We start from the raw sequence: 5,683 nt of genomic DNA, 5'->3' as shown, positions 1-5,683 counted from the left end.
TTAATAAATCGGGGCCTCATGAAACCGAAAAGCTTCTGTATGGCAAAGGAAAGGATCATTCAGGCAGTGTCAGGCTACAGACTTCAAAACTCATGCTCAGTGACACACTTCCTCCAACAAGGCCACACCTACTCCAACAAGGCCACATCTCCCAATAGTTCCAGTTCCTATGAGTCTATGGGGTCATTTTCTTTCAAACTACTATAGGCTTATACCCAAAAGGACTCTACTACAGAGACACTTGCTCATTCACGTTCATTGTTGCTCTACTCATAGCAGTTAGAATTGGAACCACCCTAGATTTCCATCAGTGGATAAACAACAGAATATTATTCAGCTGCTAAAATATGAAAATACAGAATTCTCAGATAAATTGATGAAGGTAGAAATGATCATCCTGAGTGAGGTAACACAGACGGAAAAATATAAATAGCATATATATTTTCTCTCTGTTTTTTCCTGGCTTAGCTTTCTTTTTTTTTTCCTTTTTATTAAAAATTTCCACTTCCTCCCCTTCTCCCATTTCCCTCCCCCTCCCCCACTCCCCATCCCCAGTCCCCTGTAGAAGGAGCTGCGGGCTGTGTTTCTGCCACCTGGCTCCCGGCTGCCTGGCTAGTTTATGCCCCGAAATAATTACACAGAAACTGTATTCTTTTAAACACTGCTTGGCCCATTAGTTCTAGCCTCTTAATGGCTAATTCTTACATTTTGACTAACCCATTTTTAGTAATCTGTGTAGCACCAGTCTTACCAGGAAAGATTCAGCACGTCTGATCTGGCAGCTTGCTCCATTGCATCTCTGACCTCATTTCCCTTCTTTCCAGCATTCTATTCTGTCTACTCGACCCACCTAAGGGCTGGCCTATCAAATGGACCAAGGCAGTTTCTTTATTAACCAATGAAAGTATCTCCTCCATCACTCTCCTCTCCCTCCCCCTCCAGTCCAAAGAGCAGTCAGGGTTCCCTGCCCAGTGGGAAGTCCAAGGTCCTCCCCCTCCATCCAGGTCCAGGAAAGTGAGCATCCAAACAGACTAGGCTCCCACAAAGCCAGTACATGCACTAGAATCAAAACCCAGTGCCATTGTCCTTGGCTTCTCTGTCAGCCTCCACTGTCAGCCACATTCAGAGAGTCCGGTTTGATCACATGCTCCATCAGTCCCAGTCCAGCTTGCCTTGGTGAGCTCCCAATAGATCATTTCCACTGTCACAGTGAGTGGGTGCCCTCCTCGCGGTCCTGACTTCCTTGCTCATGTTCTCCCTCCTTCTGCTCCTCATTTGGACCTTAGGAGCTCAGTTCAGTGCTCCAATGTGGGTCTCTGTCTCTATCTCCATCCATTGCCAGATGAAGGTTCTATGGTGATATGCAAGATATTCATCAGTGTGGCTATAGGATAGGGCCAGTTCAGGCACCCTCTCCCCAGCTGCCCAAGGAACAAGCTGGGGACATCTCTTTGGACACCTGGGAACCCCTCTAGAGTCAAGCCTCTTGCCAACCCTAAAATGGCTCCCTTAATTAAGATATATACTTCCCTGCTCCCATATCCACCCTTCCTCCATCCCAACCATCCCATTCCCCCAAGCTCTCCCCATCCTCCTCTTCTCACTTTTCTCTCCCCATTTCCCCTTACCCCCACCACACCCCAACCCCCAAGTTCCCAATTTTTGCCTGACAATCTTTTCTACTTCCAATATCCAGGAGGATAACTATATGTTTTTCTTTAGGTTCACCTTCTTATTTAGCTTCTCTAGGATCAGAGGGCCTGCACAGGTCTATACCAGGTGAGGTTCCAACAGTGAGAGAAGAACCAGACATAAGCCCTTATCCCTAACCCAGAAGCTATCGCCAATTAATAACAATTGGCAAAAGAAAAATTTTCTCTAATAGAGCCTCACTAGATATACAAACCACACTTAAGGGCAGGCGTCATGTCCAGCAATAGATGGCTAACACAAAATGAACTCAATGATATTTATTTGAGATATTCTATTTCTTGTTCTTTTGGGCATTTTTTACTTTACTGATTTTTTTTTACAGTTTTGTACCATATATGTGTGTGTATTTCTCATGCTTTTTCTCTTTTTAAAATATTCTGGATTTATTTGAGGGAAGATGTTTTGTTTTTCTTGTTTGACTTTCACTTGCTTTATATATAAAGGGTACGGAGTTGAGTATGGGCGGAGGTGAGAAGGATCTGGAAGGAGTTTGGGCAGGAGAAACTGTGACCAAAATATAATCTATATTTTTCAATAAAAATGATAGTGTAAATAAAAATAAAATAGAATGGAAACTTAAAACAGAAATGAACAGGGAAACATTACAACACTCATAAAAGAAACATTGTACATTTTAAATATTAAAAACCTGAACCCCATTAAGTTGTAAAATTGAAAAGAAATGAATGAATTTGTTGAGTTCCCCAAAATACTGAAGTTAAACCACAAAAAAGAGATCAACAACATAAATGAACCCATCATTTTGACTTAAAAGTAATCCAGATGGATTCACAGAAGAAATTTTAGCAATTTTTTTAAAAAGTTATGATCAATACTTTGTAAATTATTTTTTAAAACAGAACTTGAATGATCACTCCCAAACTCATTTTATGAAGCCAGTATTACTTTAATCCCCAAACCAGAAAAAAATAACAACAAAACAAAACAAAATAGTAGACAAATATTCCTGATGAACATATGCAGAAATCCTCAGCAAAATGCCAGTAAATCTAACACAGGCAAATATCAATAAGACCATTCACCATTATCAAGTTGACTCTATTCCAGTAATTCAGGGTTAATTAAAAATTGATAAATCAAATAATACAGTAAGCAACATAAATAGACTTAAGGACAAAAATCACATGGTCACCCAAATAGATGCAGAAAAAGCCTTTGTCAAAATCCAAAATATTTTCTTGATTCATAATTTCATATTTCATGAAGTCGTAGAGAGAGTAGGACTCGAATAAACATACCTCAATGTAATAAAACTTATGTGTGAGAAACCCACAGCCGACATCATCCTAAATAGGCCGTTACAGTCAGGACTGAGATAATACTGTCCAGTACCAACACTCCTTTTCACATACTTCTGGAAATACTACCTGGTGCAAGAGGGCAATAGAAAGAAATAAAAAGGATACAAATAAAAAATGAGTAAATTATCCCCACTTGCAGATGATATGATATTAGACATTAGAGATTCTATAAATTCTACCAAAAAAATCTAAAAACAAAACAAATTCAGCAAAGTGGCAGGACACAAAATCAAATTACAAAAACCAGTAGACTTTCTATATATTAAAACCAACCACACTGAGAAAGAGATGGTGCACATACTCCCATTTACAATAGCATCAAAGACAATAAAATATTGTGGAATAAACTTAACCAAGGAGGCGAAAGTCTTCTACAATCGAAACTTCAAATCACAGAGGAGACTGAGGAAGATACTAGGAAATAGAAAGTACCCCATGTTCATGAATCAATACAATTAACCCTGTGAAAATGATCATCCTAGAAAAAGTAATTTACAGATTCAATGCAATTCCAATCAAAATACTAACAGCATTCTTCCCAGAAATAAGCCGTGCTAAAATTCATAAGGAACTAACTAGAAAAGACCCCGGAGAGCAAAAGCAATCCTAAGGGAAAGCAATACTAGAACGATTGCCACTCCAGACCTCAAGATATATTATAAAGTTATCATAGAACTAAAAACAGTATGCACTGGGACAAAAATAGAAATGTGGACTAATGGAGTAAAACAGAATACCCAAACATGAGTTCACATCCATCTGAAATTTGACAAAAAGGCAAAACAAATACACTGGAGAAAACCACATCTTTAACAAATGATTCTGGGAAAGTTGGGTATCCACAGCATGGCCCCTTGTCTAACAGTCTGCACAAAAATTAGCTCCAAGTGGATCAAAGGCCTCAACTTGAAAACTGTAATGCTGAAAGAGTGGGGAGAAAGCAAAAGCTACAGGAAAGAAGTGTAGAAAAAGACTTCCTGAAAAGAATTAATGTCCGAAATGTACAAAAGGGACCTCATAAAGCTAAAAACTTCCTGTACATATAATGAAACAATACCAATCACGTAAAGAAGAATCCCACAGAATGTGAAAGAATCTTCGCAGCTATACATCTGAAAGAGGATTCATATCCAGACTATATAAAAGAATCAAAAACAAATAGTCAAGAAAACAAATGACCCAATTCAAAATGGGGTATGGGTTTTAAAAAGAGAGTCCTCAATACTGGACATAAAATTGTGAAGGAAGAGGAACCCTCATAGACCGCTGGTGGAAATGCAGTCTGTAGCAACTATTCTAGGAAGCAGTATGGAGAAAGCTCAAAACCCTAAACATATATCTATTATATGACCCAAATATTCCAATTGTTGGCATTTGCTCAAAAAGACTTGAAATTTTTTCTCCACAGATACTTGCTCACAGCCAATCTATCGACAATAACCAGGAAATGGCAACAACCTCAATATTCTTCGATAAATGAATTGGTAATGAAAATGTGATGCATATACACAATGGAATACAATTCATCCATAAAAAACAATGAAACCATGAAATTTGCATGTAAATGGATGGAACTAGAAAAGGGTTTTATTGAATGAGGTACAAGGCACAGAAAGACAAACACTGCATGATCTCTTTCATCTGTGGTTCATAGCTCCAAATCTTCAGATGGTGCAACCACAGAAACCAGAAAAGTATAAGGGACCACAGTGCAGGGGCAGGAAAAAATCTAGAGGTTACTAGTAGTATATAGGTAATATGAAAAGGCTAATGGAAAAAGAGGGAGGGGGCTCTCACTTGGGAATGTGAGGGAGGTCAATATAGAAGGAGGAGGATGGACAAGGGACAAATAATGCTAAAGTTCTTTGGTAAAGCCTCAAGGAATCATTTTGTCTTTATCTAACATTACACACAATACATCATATATATATATGATATATATGTATATATAGCTTATATATATATATATATATATATATATATATATATATATATATATATATATATATATATATACAGCTTCGAGAAATTCTGCCACTTGGACTAGCAATTGCCCCCACATGAACCATAGTCAAAGAAAATCCCAAGGACCGGACATGAGAAGCGTACTTTTGAAAAGTTGGTCATGGTAAGTCCATGTGACTCTCCAAACAATAGAAGCAATTGCTGTTGTCCTTGGTTGCCTCTCAGAGGTTAAAGGTAAACCCCTGTTGCTGAAGACACTACTTATTTAGGACACAGGATTCAGATTCTTCAAACTGGATCTAATCTGAAAGCCTCCCTCCTGTGGTCTAACTTCCATTGTACTAGAAAATAGTATGCGAGCTGCCAAGGGAGGAAGCAGTAGTCCTGTCCAGGTGGATTACTGATGAACCACAACAGCAATCAACACAGCAATGTAGCCATAAGAACAATAAGTAGCCTGCAGTGGTTACTGCCTGGCTTAACTTATGGCTCACTCACCAACAGGGAAATTGTGCCTGGTACTAGAAACCTAGCCAACTTTTTGGAGCTAGTGAGGCCATGAGTTTTAGAAGAGGATCTACTAGTGCCACTTTGTGAGGCAATCATAATCCCTACCTACATTTTAAATCTATCCTTATACCCATAGTAACTACCACCCCTCATCAAAAAAGCTTCTCTTTAAA

Source organism: Microtus oregoni, unplaced genomic scaffold (assembly GCF_018167655.1).
Source record: "Microtus oregoni isolate MIOR12 unplaced genomic scaffold, Mior012 000155F_ref0000269, whole genome shotgun sequence".
Taxonomy (NCBI): Eukaryota; Metazoa; Chordata; class Mammalia; order Rodentia; family Cricetidae; genus Microtus; species Microtus oregoni.
Note: the sequence above shows the minus strand (reverse complement) of the source record.